The sequence below is a fragment of the Sus scrofa genome, chromosome 9 (assembly GCF_054392235.1).
Source record: "Sus scrofa isolate SSC_HxYL_T2T_F1_AM1 chromosome 9, Sscrofa_HxYL_maternal_Yorkshire_Landrace_v2.0, whole genome shotgun sequence".
NCBI lineage: Eukaryota > Metazoa > Chordata > Mammalia > Artiodactyla > Suidae > Sus > Sus scrofa.
Window position 1 is genome coordinate 30,862,727 of NC_139391.1, and position 20,779 is coordinate 30,883,505.

Genomic DNA, 20,779 nt, shown 5'->3' on the forward strand with positions numbered 1-20,779 from the left:
TGCATTCTTGTACTCTTATAGTTTGGATTAATTCCAAAAGTTTCTATTATGTTTGTTTATTATTGGCTGTGATTAATGGCCATAAACATAAAGGTAATCTTGTAAAATAGATCAGAAAATTGTTTATCAATGTTGAAGGCATTAGTAAGTAATGTATAATTTCTATTCCAAGTGTTCTATACTGACTTCCTCAAACTGATTTTTTGATTTTAAACTATTAATTTTAAAATTTAATATTTAAATCATCTGGGTTTTTTTCTGTCTTTTGGACAAAAATATATGATATGTTACCAGGCCATGCACTTAAGTACTAAAATTGCCTACTTAAAAAGAAAAAATCCACCACTTTGATGCTAGCTTGCCATGTTTCAGGCACATTGTCCTTGATTACTATTATAACTTGTGCAATGTTTCTCAAAGTGTAGGCCAGAGAATACAGGATCTTAGAGACAGTTCAGGAGTTCACAGTGTCAAAACTATTTTCGTCGTAATATAAACATGTTGTGGGTCTTTTTCACTGCCTTAATATGTTCACTAATGGAGCAAAAGCAATAGTGAGAAAACTGTGAGTGTTGGCTCAATTAAGGCAGTGACACCAAGCTGTATTAAATAAAATTTAAAATCGAGTCTAACTCAATAATGTCCTTGATGAAAACATGAAAAGTATTAATTTCATTACATAAACACTTGCATAAACATCTTTTAATAATTTGGGTGACAAAATAGAAAGTATGCATTAAGTAACCCTACTGCAGAGAGAAGTACAAGGCTTGCCTCTGGGGGAAAAAAAAAAAAAAAAAAAAGTGCTTTTATTCTTGATTATGTAGTTTTTTGAAATATGAGAAGAACTAGCCAGCCACTCCTCCATAAAACATCATTTTTTCTTCAAAAAAAAGACTAGCTGACAAACTGTTATTCAAGCTTGTATACTCGGCAGATATTTTCTTTAAAATGGACTAAGTGGGTCTGCCACATCAAGGGAGAATAATGAACGACATTTGCTGCTAACAACAAAATTTGTTGTAGGTTTATTGTAGTTTTTAAAAAATATATTAACATAAAATAAAAAATAAAGAAAAATAAAAGAAAAATATAAATTTTTTAAAAGTTATTATTATTATTGTTATTATTTGCATTTTAAGGCTGTACCCATGGTATATGGAGGTTTCTAACCTAGGGGTATAATACAAAATCTCATTTTGATTTTTAATACAGTGGAAATGTGCGTAATGTATCTCAGCTAAAGGAGCATAGTTTGAGAACTTCAATAATTTTTCAAAGTATAAGTCATCCCTAAAGCAAAAGATTTGAAAATAACTACTCTATGACAAAGTTGAAAGCATTGTATACACTCAGACATATCTGTTCATTGAAATGGGAAGAGTAAAGACTATTAAGTGAGTTACTGGAATTTAAGATTTCTGAGATGAAGCAGATGAATGACAACGTCAAAGACAAGATGTGGTTAAAAAACAAACTGTTCATCGTTTTCTTCCTTCCCATCTTCCTTCCTCTGAATTCAGTCAGATATCATTAGTTTATTTCTTCTATAATAATATTGTATTCATTTATCCTACCCTGTATATTTTCATTCATTTGATTACATCCAATCCCATACCACCTCATGTCAAGTCAGCTAATTTCTGTCTGGTTTCTGTGACATCAGTCCTTTGTTCTTCTAACCCTTCCTAAAATTTGCTAACTGATTAACCTATTTAAATCCAGTCTTGCCTGCACCACCGAACCTTTAAACTCAATCAGATATAAAATGAACATTAGTGAGGTGACAAGTCTTAAGCTTCTCAACGTAATGGCCAAGGGTCCTAGGAACATCTCTAAGTATACAAAAACTACTACAATGAGGAGTTCTCATTGTGGCTCAGCCGAAACAAATCCAACTAAGAACCATGAGGTTATGGGTTCGATATCTGGCCTTGCTCAGTGGGTTAAGGATCTGGCATTGCCATCAGCTGTGGTGTAAGTCGCAGACATGGCTCGGATCTTGCATTGCTATGGCTGTGGCGCAGGCCTGCAGCTGTAACTCTGATTAGACCCCTAGCATGGGAACCTCCATATGCTGCTGGTGCAGTCCTAAAGAGCGAAGAAAAAAAAAAAAACAAAACTTACTGCAATGAGTTCCCATTGTGGCTCAGTGGGTTAAGGACCTGATGTAGTCTTCATAAGGATATAGGTTCCATCCCTGGTCTCACTCAAGGATCTGGCATTGCCACAAGCTGTGGCAGGCTGCAGATGCAGCTGGGATCTGGTATTGCTATGGCTGTGGTGTAGGCCTCAGGTGCAGCTCCAATTCAACCCCTAGCCTGAGAACTGCCATATGCCACAGGTATGGTCATTAAAAAAAATAATAATAATAAAAACTGCTCTAATGAAAGAAGATTATTGATTTTAATATTTGATTTTATCTTTAAATATTCTAAATCTATTTCAACCTTGGTACCTTGCTTTATATCTTGTTGTCCAGTCTGAAATGTGCATAGTCCTTGCCTCATCATCTTAAATAGATTTAATGAGATAGTCCTTATAAAATAATTAGTACAATGCTAATTATCGGTTATTTTTATTCTTACTGTAAACATTACTATCATAATGTAAGAACTTGGAGGGCAAAGACTATGCCCTATATGCTCACAAAATTATGTGATTGATAGTAATCATCACCCACATGTTGACTGACTTTCTCTATAATTTGGAGGTAGAGCCACTCATCTAAGAAATCTGCTTGACAAAGCATAAGATTTTAAGAATGACATCAAAATACAGTATAATACTCAAATTCAGGGCACTATATAGTGCTGAGCATGTAACTGTCCAGAAATATCATTTATCTTCATCAGCTAGGCAGAGAATGATCAGAAATAGTTGAGTAATTTGCAGAAGTTTCATTCATCAACTTTTTTGAGGTAAGTGAAGTTCAGAATTCAGGTTAATGATTTATGAAATTTATACCATCTGTTAAAACTAAAAATAAGATTGCATTTGCTATTAAGAAATAGTGGCTAAGAACTGGAGAGATGTGATCATTCTCCTGATATTGTGCCTCTGACACTAGAGAGTGAGGCAACTGCAGAAGTCTACTTTGTTCTACTCAGGATATCCATGTAGAATAGATCTCAAAAACACATCTCCATTTGTTAACATCACAAGAAAGATGAACTGTTTGAGGAATAAAATGTACATACTAAGGACCTAAACAAAGTAATGTAGAAAGCACACTGGCTGAAAGAAACACCATCTCCTGTAAAGGAGACAGAAATTCAATAGTAGATTGAATAGGATGTGGGGAGCTAGTGTCCTGAAAAGAAGAGCAACCAAATTCAGTTACAGGGTACCTGGGAGCAAAAACCACATTTCGATGCCCTTTTACACCAATGAAGAACCACCCTGTAATCTGTCTGTAACAGAACCCAGGTTTGGTTGCTCACCACTCATAAGCCAATAATTTGAGAGGGAGGTGTCATTAGGAAGGAAAGTTGATTTAATCAGAAAGCTGAGGAGGTGGTGGGCTTGTGTCTAGAGATCAGCCTCAGAGATTCTACTCAGCTGTGACAGTTTTTAAAGGGGAACGTGAAGAGGGAGGAATCTCAGTGAATCATCAAGGCGGGGGGCAGGGAGGGTGGTTCTGCAACATTTTTTCTTGCAGGCAGACTGGCTGGGGCGGGCTCTCTCTTCAAATGTCATCTCTTCTGAGTGATCCACTTGCAGGATTGTTTAGGGCAGCTATTGGGAGTAGAGAGCTAGTCTTCTTTTTATCTGGGAAAAGAATCAACAGGTTAGACAAGGCATGGTATGCATTCAGGAGAAAATAATTCAGGAGTTAGTTTTAATTGCTTAGTGATTACATTCCTATAATTAGATTCTTTTAAGGTTAGAGGGAAACAAATGAGCAAACCAGAAAGGGGCACAAAGAGCTGCTTTCAAGTCTAGGTAATAGTATGCTTCATTTCCATTGAAATGCCACTCAGAGAATTTAAAATCTGTGTGTGAGAGAAGATGTGTCAGAGTCATTTTTTAGGTAGTATAAAGATTTTCCTAAAGGAAAACTGTAAAGGGACTAAAAATAAAAATCAGTGTAAAAACTGATAGCTCTATTCTCTCTTATCAAAATAGATGTCATTTGTTCACAAAATGCTTTAGTGGACTATTTTGGTTTTCAAGAGTGCCTAAAGCTTGCTAAAAAATGGGACAACCTAAGAGCCAAAAAGAGCTAAATGATTCTGCTTAATATAGCGGGAGACATTTAATTTTTTTTCTCTTTCATATAGCCAACTTAGAGAAGGAAAAAGCAGAAAGGTACAATAAAGCAAGAGGATGAGAACTTGAAAAAGATAGTTGTCCAGTGAGAAAATCCTAAGATACTTTCCCTTCTCCCCTGTCAGCCCAACATCTATAGCTGAAGACTAATACTGTACACAATCACGTTATGTAAATGATATTTTGCAAAGGTCAAGGCAAAAGTGCTGTGTTCCATGTTTGTGTCATTTTAGGATGAAGAAAAGAAAAAAAAGTTCATGGGTAAAATTAGGAATTTGAAGGAATTGGAACTTTGGGGACAAAATGTAATAAAAAGTCAGTAAACCTCCAGTGAACTCTCAGAGACATTTCAGAGAGCAGGTGATGGAGGTAGGGAGATTTGAACTTTCCACAATGTGTGCAGTAGGTTGCAGAGCCAATTTATTTAACATATTAAAGAAAAAGGAAATTTTATAATGTTGGAGAACATACATCCACCCAGCAGTTGATATCTGAGCTAATGGCTGTCTTCTATTTAGTGTCAAATATTAGGAAAATCTAAGATGGTAAAAACCACATTGATATGACACAAGAAACAGATTTTAATACAGACCAACATGGTAGAAGTATTCCTGTCAGTGTTGGGAGCTAAGTAATTGAATCAAATTTCTATAATGTGATTAGACTTTCTTAGAATGAGTAATTGTCACAGTTGCTGTTGTGGAAAAGTAATTAATTATATGCAGTAATTATAGTTTTCCCTCAAGTATACTTACGTTTGACTTTTTTTCCCTGGAAATTTAAAAAAAGCAGTATCGTTTATATCTTGATGGGTAGTGTGCTATTTGGGGACAGAATTTCTGGGTAGAGCATGGCACTGACAGAAAGTGGAAACATGTCAGTGAAACTAAAGCAGTGATAGAGTGAATGTCAAATGGTATTTTATCTTAAAGAATGACTTTGAAGAGGCAGCTTAAAATGAATATCCGTTTCAGTAGAGGGAAATGCTTTATAAAACACTGTCTGCCTGAAAAAAAGGATTGGAATAAACCAAACATAGTCATACCACCTGTGATTCTGTAATTTGAGAAGAAACCACCATGAATAAGATGCAGAAGTGCAATAACTTGGAAGTGTGCTAAATGTGCATATTTAAGTGTTTTAATTAATTTCAACTTAGAATTCAATAAGTTCTACTGTGATCATTTATCATGCTAAACCACCAAAACCAGAAAAAAATACTTCTTTGGAAGAAGGATCTGAAATAATGTACATGTATATTTACAATATTAAAATAGTCATATTGCCTTGAAGAAATGTAATGGAAAGTGAGTTAAGGTTGATTATGGGAACTTATTATCTATAGTGAATTTTGTACATACTAATATATATTAATAAATCATCTCATTTTAAAATTATTTGAAAAAAAGATATTTGAGTAGAAAGAAATACATCAAACCTACACTCTTTCATGATAATGTCAATTTAAAAGATATTACCATTTACCAGTCAAGTATATACGAAACAAATATCATATTTTCAGATTTGGAATAGGAGCAATGAGACCCAATATTTGAAGAAAAAAAAAAAGCACAACCTAAAAGTTGAGAATTATGTTTTATTTGGTGGATATTTTGAGGAATTAAGCCTAGAAGACAGCCTCTGAGATCACTCTAAGAGACTGCTCCAAAGAGATAATGGAGAACACAGGATAAATAGGAGTTCTGCGACAAAAACCAGGTAGTTGGAACATCAAAAGATTACTGTTAATTAAAGAAAACCAGACATCTCAAGTTAATGAACTTAACCCTTTTCTATGTATGGGAAGGTGCAAGGGTCTGGGCTCGTTGAAATTAATATACACCTTAACATCTAGGGCCAGTATCTTGCTTTTCTCTGTCTAAATCCCCTCTGGGTGAACAGCTTGGGGTGGGTGAAGTGGCCTCTGGCTTGATGGCCAAGCCATCCTTTGTTTACTGATATGGCAGGCAGCATTCTTGATCCAAGCAACCTTATCTTAATAATACTAACTCCCCCATCACTCTCTATTGTTACTGCTTATTGTCTCCAGATTATGTATTTCCAGTGACACATTTACTTGTTCTGAACCTTATCTTCCCAATCCCTACTAACTTATAAAATCCTTAGATTTTGTTCACATAGCTACCTGCACCAAGAAAATGGCTTGGGATGTGGAGGTCGCAATGTAAAATGTTGAATGAATGAAAGAATGCCTATATGTTTTTATTATTTTATTTAGAACTATTTATTGTGATAATACTGTATGCCAGATACAACACTACTTTCAGGGGATATGATGGTGAACAAGAAAGACAAATTTGTCCTGTTCATCAGATTCTTCTCTAGTGCTAGAAGTGAGATAATGAATAAGTTCAAAACAAACAAAAATAAGCATATTCCAAGGTGTAATAGGGTGGTGGGGATCTTGGGAGTACTTAAGCTAGGGAGATGACATGTAAATGAAACCTAAAGGCGCAATGTAGCTACTATGCTAAGAGTCAGGGCAAGAACATTCTAGACAGAAGGAAGAGCCAATGCAGTCTGAAACAGGAAAGTGTTTGGAGTAATAAACAAAAGACAAACAGGAAGATTCTAATGAACTAAGAGGAAAATTGTTCTAGATGGTTTTACAAGTAGGCAAGTGCCAATCATCTTACTGATCACTTATTGTTTAAAAGACTGTAGTATTTCTTTTGTGAAATACCATAACACTAGGAATACAAATCATATGGTACAGGTAATGTATTGTATATATTAAGAAAAAAGTGTCCAAAATTCATTTTTCAAAATACCTATACAAATAAAATTTGTTTCAAATAAAAGTATTATAAGCATATTACAAAGGGTTAAGTAAAATAGAAACTGGTAAAACTATAAATGCAAAGAATACTTATCATTCTAACGTAAATTATGAGCCGCTGATGGCTCTGTGCCTCCTTTGACTTCAGTCCACTCTGCCTAGGGACCACTAGCAGCTGCTCCCTCTGATTTAACTTCTCAGGCCTTCCTGCCCTGTTTGGGCCCCTCAAGAGGAACTTAGTATATCTCCTCTACTAAGGAACTTCTCACCTGCCACCAAATTGATTTAACTTCCTGATAACTCTGGCAGGTAGGAAGCCCCGTTCAGTTCTGTCCCTTTCCTTCTCCACCAGAGGAGAGACATCTGCTAATTTCAGAATGTTCGTTTCACATTACTAAGCAAAATCTTTTTGTGTTTGGTAAGGGGTCAGAGGAAGAAGATAAGAAGATGACATGTGATATGGAAACAATAAGAATTTTGTGGGGCTTGGGATGAAAATGTCAAGGATAAGGATAAAAGAAAGTATTGAAAGAGGAGAATAAGGAAGTTATTATTACATTAGCCATTTCCCAGAGATACCAGTACTTTAACACTAAAACAATCATTTAATATAATGGAATAATGTAAATAAATATTAAAATCACCTATAGAGATACAGAAAGGAATACAGATTTGGTTTAAATTTTATAGATGGCCATGAGAATAAGAAAAAAAGAGAAAATACAGAGTTTTCTTAAGTTTTTGCTTGAATAGGTGAGTATAAGAATTTTTTTTTTTTTTTTTTTTACTAAATGTTTTAACTAAAATTGTGAAACCTGGAAGAGCATGAAAGCTGGAGGAAAAAGTAACAGCTCTGTTTGGAAGATCTTAAGTTTGTGATGCCTTTATACATAGGTTGATTAGGTGGTTAAATATAAAATCTAGAATCTCAGGGAAATCAGGGCTAGAGGTATAAAGTTCACATGAAATCTAAGGTGAAGTTTAAAAATGTGGGGGAAATAGGGAGAGATGCAAACTCAGGACGATATAGTAGTGAAGTAGAAAGAAAGCCAGGAGAGTCAGTCAGAGACATGAAGAGAAGAATGACCTCCAAATGAGGAGGAGGTTATTGTGTTAAGTGATATTATGGTAACAGGTGTAATGGAAATAGAGATGTGTCCACTTGAGCTTGATAACATGGAAAGAAGCCAGGCTGCAGTGTCAAGAAAGTGAAATGGAGGTAGAGAACTGGAGCTGATGGGTAGAGGCAATTCTTAGAAATTGTGTTGAAGGGCAATTAAAAAAATTAGAAAATAAAAGTGCAAAGATGACAGGATAGTTGGCAGAGAATGTGGGAAAAAATTTGCTTCGTTTTGCTTTGCTTATTTTTTAAAATTGCTGTGGAACAAGATCCTATATTTGTGTTGATGAGTATAACCCAGTAGAAAGAACATTGATAAAACACAAAGGAGAATGAAAAAATACAGGAGTAAAATACTGGATAAAGCAGAATAGAATTCAAATGAAAATAGAAAAGTGGTTGGAATAAAATAAGAACAAAGGCTTCTCTTAAATTACAAGAGCAATGAAAACAGAATACTAGTAGAATCACACGGATTTGCAGATATGGTGGTGGTAGATATAATTGTTTTTAATTAACTGTAAATTGGGGCCTTAGAGAAAGGAGAAACTCAATGTGGAGAAAGAGCTCTTGGGCAATTGGAGGAGACCAAACAAATATTTAAATAGTCATCTTAAAGAGTGGGAAAACCATATTATATAAATGTATTTGAGCGAAAATTCGAAGTTCAAGTTCTTGAATTTAAAAGGAAATTGATCAGTCCAATTGTGTAACTTTCTCTAGTATTTTCCACCTAGTTGTTAACTTCTGTAGGTGGATATAGCAATAGCAGTTATTGGAAGTAAATGGGGCTGGAAATCTGATTAGCAAGTACATTGGAATGGGAGTGAGGACCTCAAAGGAATGGAGATTCCTGAGACTATGATATTTCTACTGGGAAAAGAGGACAATAAGCGAGAATAAGGACATGCATAGTGAAAAATAACTGGATTTGATAGACCAAGAATTCTTGAGCTAAGCATTTCACAACAAATCAGTTGGAAAGATAGGGGGTGCTATTAAAAGGATATTGTTTGAAACTGGTATCTTGGTGGGAATATAGGTACAAGTTCTAAGGTATGGCTATGAAATTACGTTACAGATTTAGTGTTGGAAGAATAGACAATGCTTAACCTTCTGGACATTGTTCCTGGTTGCAGCTGTTTCTATTAGGTTTCTGTCCTTACCCATGACTCTTTCCTGATTTCTCTAGTTTTCTTTAGCTACAGTCACAATAGTCTTTCTACTGCCTCATCCACATTCAACAGCTACTACTTGGAACATTCCAGTCCTCCTCCCTCACATGCACTTCTCCTCTTTTGTTATATCTATTCAATTCTTATTCATTCTTCAGGAACCTAAAATACCATTCAGGTCAATCTTCTCCTAATCCATCCAATGCAGAGCAATACTGCCCTCTTTCACGGACATTGGGTGTACAGTGTACAGAGTTCATTTGACATAAATTGTATACTCTCTTTTAAAAACAGCTGAAAAAGACCTGAAAATGATTAATTTTGCTGTACACCTGAAACTAACACAAAATAGTAAGTCACCTAAAATTAAAAAATTAAAAACAAATAAATGAACTTGGAGTTTAAAAATAACAACAGCAATCTGCTTAAAAAGTGAGCAAAGGAACTGATTAGACTTCTTTTTTTTCAAAGAAGACACACCATTGGGCCACAATATATGAAATGGTGTACGACATCACTAATCATCACAGAAATGCAAATCAAAGCCACAGCAAGATATCACCTCACACCTGTAGAATGGCTGCCCTCAAAAGGACAAATGAGTGAGAGTTAGCTAGGGTGTGGACAAAAAGAAATTTTTGCTCACTGTAGGTGGAAATATAAATTAGTGTAGCCTCTATGGAAAACAGTGTGGATGTTTCTCAAATATACCACAATAAATCTAAAAAAATTAATAAAAAATAAGTAAAACGGCTTGTGTGACCTTTCTTTATCACGGTATTTTACTTGGGGTAGGGTAAATACAGAAACAATCCCAGAGTATCCCAGTGGTTTAAACCTATGTTATGTTTATTTTTCACTCAGGTTACCATCTCATCAATGCTGTTGCCAGTGAAGGGGGCATTTAGGGGCCTACACCTCTTAGCTCATGGCTTCTAGCTGTGTGGTCTCTTAAGGCCTGGGAATCTGCTAGACACACTGGACATCTGACCCTGCCAACTAAAATACAGGATAAGAAAGCAAAGGGCATTGTGTCCAGACCTGATAGTGCAGGGTATTTAAGTTACTATAAAGACTTTAGCTTTTACTTTGATTGAAATACAATGCAACTGAAGGATTTTGCCAAAGAAAGTACACAGATAAACTTTTGTTTTAAAAGAAACTTTAGGAATTAAGTGGAGAGCAGTAAGGAGGCTAATATACCAGTTCTAGATAAGAAATGATTAGATCAGTGTGTTAACAGATAAAGTACTAATGGTTTCTGGATTTTAAAGCTACAGCCAACAGCATGTCCCATGAACCTGTCCAGTGTGCCAGATAAAAATGGAATCAAAAGTGATTCTCTATTCTGTTCCATTGGTCTGTCTGTTTTAACGACTGATAAGGATGAGAACACGTAGAATATGCCAACATAGGCATTCACCAAAACAGTTTGAAAAATAGTAAATACTTCTTTTTTTCTGTTTTTTATAACTAATTTAGCTCTCTGACTTCTAGTTTTAGATTTTCTTGTATTTGTGGGGAGTGATTTTTCCTACACAAATTTATATTTTAGGTATTTTTAGATTAAAGGACTAAGAATTTTTAATCTTCTACTATAGTTTTCCCTTGATGGCTAGATTGCCTGAAGGATACACAATCAAAAAACAGATTTCTGTTACAGGCCAACAAGGCACATAAGACATAAAAATTGAGTGTAAACCCTTGTCACTTGTATGAAAGGGACTGTCAGTTGTTTACTGATTTTAAGTGATACTGTCACATGCTGGGGACCCCCATCAGTGCAATTTCAACCTTTAACCGCCTTTATTAAAAGCACATATCATCATGTGGCCACAAAAGTGTTATATATCAGAATATGATTTCTTTCTCTTATTTTCACTAACTGCTTTGTAGTAAAAAGTTATATTTCTGTGGTTGCAGGAGCTAATTCTATTTGAAGTATATTTAAAAACAGAAAAGACTTTTTATAAATGGACAAAATTAAGCTAATGTTTTAATGTGTATTTAGGTTGCTTTTACCTTCCTATCAGAAAAATTCACCAAAGAACATCTTTTCATATATTATCATTTTTAACCTAACTAATCTCTTCTCCCTTATCTATATTTACAAAGGATCTGGAACAGAATAGGCAGCTTCTGCCAGATCCCCATGATTTGGATTATGTCTATCCCTATTTTTGAGTGTTTTCCAGAACTCTCTCTCATTTCCAACCTAATGCCAAGATGAGGTTAATCACTGGACAGTACAGTTAACTTCATATATGTCTTTGACAGAAGTGCATAGGGTGAAGTGCATCCTCTCTTTTATATGCAAAGACTGTGGGTGGTTAAGAATATGTCTCTCTCCAGTGTTGGTACACTTTAACCAGAATTTCCTATAGAAGTATCTGATGATTGTCATTACTGCACAGTCCTGATTGTTGATCTAACTAGCATATCTCTATTTTTTTTTTAAGCACAGTATATCCAGTATACTTTTTATTGGATTCAGCAGACAATTTCACTTTATTGTGAAAGAACATTTTAGTTTCAAATTTACATGACCTAGACTAGTCCACTCTTCTAGCACTGTGGAAGGTAGTATTTATTTTATTTGCTGCCAGCTTTCGACTAGGAACAGCTTTCCTGAGTGGAGTGCTTTGGTTGGTAGCTTTTTTCATTAAGTGCACTAGTGTGAAAAGCTCCAGCTAATGCAGTCAAGTGAGGCTTTAACATTCTGCCTGTCTAGGGGATGTTGCTGATGTCTGGACAAAGCTTGCACTTCGAAGGTAGCTTTTGTCTCTTTCTTTGTGTTCAGATCCTTATATAAGTTCAATTCATATCATGCAGTTGTTCTTTACCTGTTCACTGTTAAGAAGGGCACTGCAGTTTAGGAGCAGGTAAAGGTTAACTGTTACAATCCACCCACTGTATAATGGGATACAAGGGGGTATTAGGTTTGCCTTGGCCTGTTCTATCAATATGAGCTCTTAACTGGGAATACAACTGTGAAAAGAAGTGCTTTAGTTACAAAGCAATAGGTAGCATCAATTTTGCCCAGCAAAAGCTGTAGGTGGTTAACAATGGCTTGTCATACTGCTGTTAATGGTAGCACTTTAGATCAGAACAGCCCTGTAAGTGGCAACATTTAAACTCAGCACCACATTGTAAAAGATGGTGCTTTCATCTCATTCAGAAAGACTCTGGTGGGTTATCTTTACTTTCCAGTTAGTTTTCGATAAGACCCATAGGTAATAATGTAGACTGTTTCCATTACCATTCTCATCAAGTCACAGGGCATTAATTTAATATTAAGTGAAAATATTTGTAGAAGTTTCCTCAGTATCAGTGATTTCCTCACATATATAACTTGTTCTTTGTTTTCAAATAAGTAAATCAATATGAAAATAATCTAAACCTCTCAAACATGTCTCTCTTAAACAGGAATTAAAATTTTAATGAAGTGCAATTTTGAAAAGTGTCCTATAGGAGAGCAAAATTAAATATACAGTGGGACTCAAGAATATATGTAAGCTATAGAGGAGATTGGGAATTCATGGATTACCAATCTTTTCTCCAAAATTTTCTTCTAAATGAAGAATAACACCACAGAGGCTATGTGCATGATGCTTGTTTGCCAGTTCCTAAAGCTTCGCTGAATGCCTTTTCTTCCAAATGTATACTACACTCTATACGTATTGTTAATTGCAGATGAAATTGTGGTTTTTATCAGTAAGGTCAATAAATATTTAACATTAGTGTAGTGCTCCACATACCTGAAGAGGATCTTAAGCCTTTTAAAACTGAGCTGCTCAAAGTGTGAGTCCTAGCCCAGTTCCATCAGGGTCACCTGGGAGCTTCTTTGGAAAGGCAGCGTCTTACCCTCATCTACTGACCCAAAATCTTCATTTTAACAAGATACCCCTGACTCAGGTACACTTTAAAGTTTGAGAAGCACTAATCTAAATGACCTAAATATACTTTTGAGCCTTGCCTTAATGAAGAGTCTATCCAGGGTTCAGGTATTACAATCAAAATTAGACCTTATGCTGAATAGGTTAAGGAAGCTGTTAATAAATTATGCCAGAGCACTTGGTTTCAGTTTTTAAAGCCACTTCGGTACTTTTCTAAAATTTCCAGAGTTCACTCACTTCCTGGATGAGAAATGTTGCCTTGTACCAAAAGATGGGTTTAGGGTAGCATTAGTTCAAGTAATCTGTAATTCTACTCAGAACTGAATTCAGTCATGGACTGTCCTGCAATTAGACAATCATGGAGGTCCTCCTGGAAACTCTAAAAGATGTAGAGATTTTCATCCTCACTGATGCATTGTGAACAAAAGATCCTAAAGATGTTTGAAGCAAATTACATTAAAACAAAAAAAGGTTTCCTTGCATGTCTCTGTTTCAGAATTAAAATTAGCATGACATGCTTATTAGTATACTTAGAAATCATGGAGATTGGCATTAAACAAACATGCAGGGGGAAGAAAAGACTCATTCCAACTGGATTTTAGTGTTAGTGGGAAACCAATTTGCTATTCAGAATTTCCTTGTCAGAATACTAGAAGTTGACTGATTATTTCCATGAATTTACAAAATAGTTATTTTGCACTGAGGAAGCATCATCTCATCAATATAAAATGAGTTCTGTTTGCCAAACTGTAAAACTACAGATGTCCATCAGACAAAACGGTTCAAAATTTTATAAATGGACGAACATAATAATCATAATTAATTGTACTAGGTTGAAATAAGCACATGTATAAAACTAATATAATTGGGAAATGACTGCATACTCTAGATTATTAATCATTCTGTTGTACATGGCAAGTTTACCTCAACCAATAATTAGCAGGAAAAATAAACAGCACTTAGTCTTAAGAAAAGCACTTAGTCCTTTTTTCTTTGTACACATTAATTTTCGGATAATATGTAGAGTTCTTTTAGACTTCAACTGTATGATGCATTAGAGTTAGAAACTCGTTTCTAATCAGAAGACTCTCTTATTGTTATAAAAGGATATATTCAAAAATACATATAGTGTGATTCATTTAAGTAACAACTATAATCAAATATTTACTATCAGGTAAAAGCAAATATAAAATTTGAGTTTTTTGAACTGTTCTTGGCTCTGGAGCCTTAGTCTTTCCATGTAGTAAGAGGTTGATTCTAATCAAATCAGTTAAATTAGGCCTAACCCAATGGTATTTCCAATCATTTCAGATTTGAATTAGCCCATGTAGAATCGAGCTTTGGAAAATTCAACTATTTCTAATCTTTCTTCTTCCTATTGCTGACTTGAAACTTCCAAATACTTTTTTTTTCTATTTAATACATTTTATTACACTACTAGGCATATTGAGTTCTACTGACATTATTTTTATACAAGAATTTCTCAAAATGAAGGAAGCATTTTGAATATATATTGAATTTATATTCAAACCTTAATTTGTTTGCTACTACAGAATATTTTCCTGTCATTGCAACTATTTCATCAGAACAGGCTACTATTAAAAATAATATTTGTTGATGGGCATTTAGATTGTTTCCATGCCTTGGATATTGTAAATAGTGCTTCTTTGAACATAGGGATGCATGCATTTTTTTGAATTAGAGTTTTGTCTGTTTATATACCCAAAAGTGGGATTGCTGGATGATATAGTAGTTCTATATTTAGTTTTCTGAGGAACCTCCATACTGTTTTCCATAATGGTTGTATCAGTTTACATTCCCACCAACAGTCTCCAACACTGTTATTTATAAACTTTTTCTCCACACCGTCTCCAACATTGTTATTTATAAACTTATTAATGATGGCTACTCTAACCAGTGTGAGGTGGTACCGCATTGTAGTTTTCATTTGCATTTCTCTAATAATTAGTGATGTTGAACATTTTTTAATGTGCCAACTGGCCATCCATATGTCTTCTTTGGAGAAATGTCTATTTAGGTCTTCTGCCCATTTTTTTGATTGGGTTGTTTTGTTGTTGTTGTTGTTGTTGTTGTTGTTGTTGTTGTTGTTGATTTGTTAAAACTTGAAGCTCACCCAAAAGGAGGCCAGTGATGGTAGTTCATAGGAAGTATAGTCTCTGTTTATGTTTAGGACTCTGAGGAAAACTGGAGATTGTTTGAGTAGTTTGTGCTCCGTTACCTACTAACGATCAATTACTGACTCCTCACCCAGTCTGTTTTCTCATATTGGCTGTATCCACATGCTAATTTTCAAGTGCTCAGCTTCTCAGCCCAGGCAGCATCTTACACTGGCTCATTATGTGATGCATTAAGTGTTCCTGAAATGCCCATCTGGCCACTCACTCCATAGCCTTCAGTACCAGGAATTCTATGGTGAAATGATCAGCTTTTCCCCAGATCCTTAATGGATCCTCCACAGATTTATTGGATATTTTTCATTTCTGGGTGCCTTCTTGGGGTGAGTGCAGAGGAGAGGAAACCCAGTAAATGTCCTAGCATCTTTCCTTAGTTCTCTGGGTGTTGGCCCAGTGATTCCTTCCTAGGTCATCTCAGTGCTCCAGGAATAGGAAACCCTCCTTGATGTCTTTCTCCTTGCTCTTGTAACCTTCCATCTCTTTTTGGTATCTGCCCATAGTTCTGAGTCACTAGGATATATGTGGAGATTCTGTTGGTTGAAAGAGTCCATGTAGGGAACATGATACTAGTGTCCCTTACTTCCAGGCATATGGTGGGAGGTTGCTCAATAATCACAATTTTAGACTCCCCAATTATTTTTCTCTAAAATTCTATCCACACTATTCCTTTTCTGCAGTCCCTTTTCATATCCTGTGTGTGTATGTGTGAAGTCTTTCTGCCTCTTTAATAACTTATTGGGATGTTTAGAAAATGTGCCCTTTGGAAAGGTGCTTTAAAAAAAAAAAAAAAAAGCATCCAGAAAAGAGCTCGTTTTTTCTCAGCTGTGGGCTAAAAGTCCAGCACTTCCCATTTAGTGCTCAGAAAATGTGCCCTTTGGAAAGGTGCTTTAAAAAAAAAAAAAAAAAAGCATCCAGAAAAGAGCTCGTTTTTTCTCAGCTGTGGGCTAAAAGTCCAGCACTTCCCATTTAGTGCTCAGATGGGAAGGAACAGTTGATAACCTAGAGGAGTGGGAAAGGACATGTCTAGGTGATACTTCACATCATCACGTTATATGAGATCGTAAAATATTGCTAATATTACTGTAGAACTTTAAAACTTTCACAATAGGGAACAATTCATATTTTAATCTACATGAAAAACATCATTTTTACTGACAACCAAGGATATATTTCATTTTCATCCATGATAAATCTTAAAGTCAATTTTTAAATGCTATAAAACTCAAAACTGTGCTTGTGATATATATGCCTTTAATAGTGTCCTTTATTAATCAAATAAGAGGAGAGAAATTGGATATTATTAAGTTACAAGGGGTAACATTTAAGAAAGTTAAAATTATGAGTCATAGTTTCTCTTCTTTGAAGCTATTTCTAAAACGCCACAGATAGATGGTTAGTGGTTTTCAAAGTAGCAGAATATTGTATCCTCATACAGTAGACTGTCGAAAATAGGTAGTTTTTAATGCCAATGGTCATTTTGAGATTTAAAAAAATATATATTAAGATAACTACATTCTGGAATCATTAAGAAAATTAGATTTTTTCCCAGATAATCAGAATAACCCTCATCAAATATTTTGCTGAGTTTATTTTTTAATAATACATCCACCTTTAGCATGTCACATATTAACATGTAACTTTAGAAGAGAACTGTTTTCTGAGAGGTTTTAAACATTGATTCATCCATGTAAGAAATGCATTTTCTTATTGATCTGTTATCTTAACTATTACTTCTGTAAGATCCAATAACAAAAAAACACATATGTCTACTAAGTAATATCTCAATTTGAGATCATTTTTGTATTATTTCCAAATACAATGTTATCTTAGAGAACACAGATGTTATTGTGTTACATGTTTTGAAGATAAGAAAGATATACTAATTATATAGAAAATATTTTAAATCTCATAAAAAAAAAATCTCCTGTCTCCCCACCAAATACCAAACTTAATATGCTTACATCTGTACCAAGTCCTCTTTTGCATATGTACAGTTCCTAGGTGGCCGTCTTCAATGCCTCAATCAGATAATAAGAATTTACTGAATGTTTATTACTTGATTTATTAAACAGATGCTTTGTCAAAAGCTTAAAATCCATATGGCAGACTTAGAAAACATTTAGAGATCAATAAAAGTGGATAAATAATAAGGAAACTTAGTAATGGTCGTACTACTTTAAAAAAAAAATGCCTTCTTGATGATGGCAAGACTTAAGATTCACTCTTAAGAACTGACAAGTAAAAAGAAAAATAATTTCTCTAAATTTTAAAAGTACTAACAAAGTACTTTAAAAAAAACCAAATTACTGGAGTTCCCGTCTTGGCGCAGTGGTTAACGAATCCTACTAGAAACCATGAGGTTGTGGGTTCGATCCCTGGCCTTGCTCAGTGGGTTAAGGATCCAGCACTGCCGTGAGCTGTGGTGTAGGTTGCAGATATGGCTCGGATCCTGCGTTGCTGTGACTCTGGTGTAGGCTGGTGGCTATGGCTCTGATTAGACCCCTAGCCTGGGAACCTCCATATGCCCCAGGAAGCGGCCCTAGAAAAGGCAAAAAGACAAAAAAAAAAAAAAAATTACTTTTTGAATGAGAAAAATAAGGCCAATTGTAGTAGATTCACATCGCCTCCTGAAATAAAATATTTTGAGCTAATGCAAATTACCCCAAAATAATATAGAACACATAATGATTTATATAATCATTATTATACTTTAAGTTAATTAAGTATAAATTGTAATGGATAAGGGAAAGGCTGATGACTAATTTTAGCCCCTTCGAATGTTGACTGAGCATAGATAGGCTAATCGTCCAGTCGTTCTGAGTCTACCCCAGCTTCCCATGGAAGACTGTCCTTCTGCACCCCTAGAATGAATGGTTAACCAAGGAGGTTTGGGGTACCTTACTCTGGAATCCTCAGCTAAACTTTTGCAACTATAAGACCAGCCCAAGAAGGAGATGAGCAGAGCCAAAGTTTTCAATCTCATAACCTTAGGCAGAGTTTTCCAAGTATTGAAACAACTAGATGATTTGAAGTAAGCTTCTCCATCTCATCAGAAAGATGGATGAAAATCATATATGTGACTTATGTAACAGAAAATCAAGAGGAAGTTTTGTACTCCCTTTCTCATTCCACTTTGCAGTCTTATAAAGTGTGGGGCAAAGAGACAGACCTTAATATGAATTTAATGATAAATACTTTGTTGCATTGGGAATAAGTCATACTCTCTAAAGGGGACTTTTAGTAACTCCTTTTTTGCTCATCTCTACAAGAAAAGGTCTACTGCCTAGCATAGAAATGGAAAACAAAACAACACAGAAAACAACCTGGTATGACATGTTTCCAAGAAACTCAAAGGCTTTTTTTTGGTATAGTTGATCACTGTTGAAACCCTTCACTTAGTTTTCCTTGATGCTGAACTTATACTGCATCTTGACAATATGTATGTTTACTACTGGGATAATTGTTCTAGTGCACTTCACTCTATATGGTCTCTTAAATACTTTTTTATTTACTTTTTGTGTGTGTTTGTTTCCCATATAAACTAAACAGCAAAGACCATGTCTTATTCCCCATGTTATCTTCAATGTTTGTGCACCGGATGGTATTTAATAAATATTTGTTAAATAAATTTCTGACTGCACCTTCTATATGCCTATGATTTATTTTCACTTGTACATTGTAGGTTTATCTTTATTCAACATGTACAAAGTGGAACATAAATTTTCTATTGTACAACCTCAAAATTTATTTTGTACTTTTCCTTCGTAAGTTCACTAATTCACTCAACCATCAAGTTGACAATGTTTTCTTTTCTTCTGATTTTCTTGTGTATACCTCCTTTTCTTCCTACCTGGCTCTTAAAACTTCCCCCCAGTGTTTTGTTGTCCCTCGGATACCTTCTAAAGATTAATAATAGAAACTTTCCTTAAAATGCTTTTTGCTAAACTTTTCTCAGAAATACTCCCTGGCAGTAAGAAAAGAATATAAATTCACTTGATATTCAAAGTACTTCATAGAAATTTTCAACACAACCTTCCCCAATCTACTTTATAGTTTTCACCATAGCAAACTGCTAAACAAGTGATCTGTATTTCTCCTTCTTTGGAAACACCACACTTTAAGAATTATTTTCTTGGGAGTTTCCATTGTAGTTCAGCAGATTAAGAATCCAGCTAGTATCCATGAGGATGCAGGTTTGATCCCTGGCCTCACTCAGTGGGTTAAGGATCTGATTTTGCTGTGAGCTGCGGTGTAGGTCACAGATATGGCTCAGATTCAGCATTGCTGTTGCTGTGTCATAGGCTGGCAGCTGTAGCTCCAAATTGAGCCCTAGAATAGGAACTTCCATATGCTGCAGATGTGGCCCTAAAAAGCCAAAAAAAAAAAAAAAAAAAAAAAAAAAGAAATTGTTTTCTTAAATGTCATCCTACACTGGGACTAATCGGTTCCAGTCCCATTTTCTCCCTGGAAATCTTCTTGATGCCTCAGAACAGTGCTGACTGCTCTGCACTGCTGTGCTATTTTCTCTCTGGGCCAGCCATTTGGCAAGGCTGCATACATTTATGTTTATATGCAAACACCACACTTCTATACTAAAAGTTAATTTGCTCAAGGATAGAGAGCATATCTTTTACCTTAATAATCATTCAACATTATAGACTAGCTTCTTTCTATAAAAGTGCAGTACCATTTTAACATATATACTAATAAATGTTTTAAATACTACATATATAGAAATATATATGATATATAATAATTTTATGGAGATTTCAAATTTATCAGATAAAGTGAAAGTTTTTAAGAATCTATTAGTAGATATGGATTATGTAGATAAACGAAGAGATGAAGACAAAATTATCATGAGATAGAGACAAATTCTTATAGGGATATATTATGTATAATAAATGTGAAAGTCTGATTTTGTGTACTCACCTCTAGTTTTTATTATGTTTATTTATCTGGTAATACTAATCAGAAGAAAATTAGGGTTTTTTTATAAAATAGTAAAAGATTTAGTTGATAGAAATAGAACTTGTTAATTTACTGAATTCGAGGGAGATATTTAAGGGGGAAAGTACAGTATTTATATTTTTTGACCTCAAGAATGAGGTGAGCCAAGCACACAGCTGAAGTTCCAATAAAAGGAGCAGAGGGGCCAGTAGAGATTGTACTGATCAGGAATAACTTCTGGTTACCCTAGTTGAAAGCCCTATCCATAGATTAATGATATTATAATGAAGAGAAGACAGCCATCTACAAACCAAAGAGAGATGCCTGAAAATCACAACCCTCAGAAAGAATCATGTGGTCAACACTTTGAT

At 34.9% G+C, this 20,779-nt stretch overlaps 1 protein-coding gene across 15 annotated transcripts in view; it reads left to right on the plus strand.

The window, feature by feature from the left end:
- The window catches only part of CNTN5 (contactin 5), a 1,211,165-nt gene that overhangs the window by 548,081 nt on the left and 642,305 nt on the right, over positions 1 to 20,779 (plus strand). The window lies entirely within an intron of this gene.